Genomic DNA, 1,014 nt, shown 5'->3' with positions numbered 1-1,014 from the left:
CAAACGTGTAACTAGTCACTTTCATCGCTGTTTTACGGGCTTCCTTTTGTGATTAGGACAAAAATGTGTAGAATCTTTTTTATAAAGAATTTCATGCTCTACAATTTTTGTTTGAAACATTTTTTTGTACGATTCGTATATTTCGAAATAAATGCAAGAAACTTAAAAAAATGTTGTTTTTCAGCTGTTTTTTCAAGATTGCGGCCAAGATACGGCCGAGCGCCAATTTCTGCTGCCATATTCGTTTTCAGGAGCCAAAAATACATCAAAAACACGTGGTCGTTTGTATGATTTCGAATATGCAGTTCATCCGAAGGTTTACCAAACTATTTTTGTTTTAAATCTTTTCAAATTTTGTATAGATCATGTTACTATCTCTGTTTCTTTTTTGATATACTATACATTAATGTCATCACATATTTGTAACACGTAAACGTAGAATATTATAATTTACGCGTAGCACGACACACTCTGGTATTTATAACTTTTTTTATTCTTGGTGAATTTTTTCTTTAGGCACGTGCATATATTTTGTATGCATAAATACATGTATGAATAAAAAATTTTATTCATTAAAAAACGACAAATATCGTTTATCTACTAATCAAATTTGATTATTGAATTTAATTTTTTACATGTTATTTACGTTACGTCGTAACGACGAGATAGCCACAATATAAGGCCATAGATTTAAACGGGGAGCACATACCCTTGCAAAACGCATAACGCATAATGTTTAAGAAAATGAATCAAAGTTTTTTTTTATTTCTTTTCTTTCCATGTAATAGAGGACGTTGACTGGTTGATTTTCTTATACCTTATGTATTATGCACTATGTAAGAGTCTATACTCTCCGCTTTAACACATATTATTTATGCTATTGTTGCTAGTTGCCCTTTGTTGCTAGAGCTCGATCTTATCGCGTGCGTAACTTTGTGCCGTGAGCGTACGTCGTGTCGATATGATTGTCTCGCTGCGCTCACATTGCTAAATTGTCATGTTACATTTCGACTT

Source organism: Mycetomoellerius zeteki, unplaced genomic scaffold (assembly GCF_001594055.1).
Source record: "Mycetomoellerius zeteki isolate Tzet28-1 unplaced genomic scaffold, Tzet1.0 scaffold645, whole genome shotgun sequence".
Taxonomy (NCBI): domain Eukaryota; kingdom Metazoa; phylum Arthropoda; class Insecta; order Hymenoptera; family Formicidae; genus Mycetomoellerius; species Mycetomoellerius zeteki.
This window is presented reverse-complemented; position numbering follows the sequence as displayed.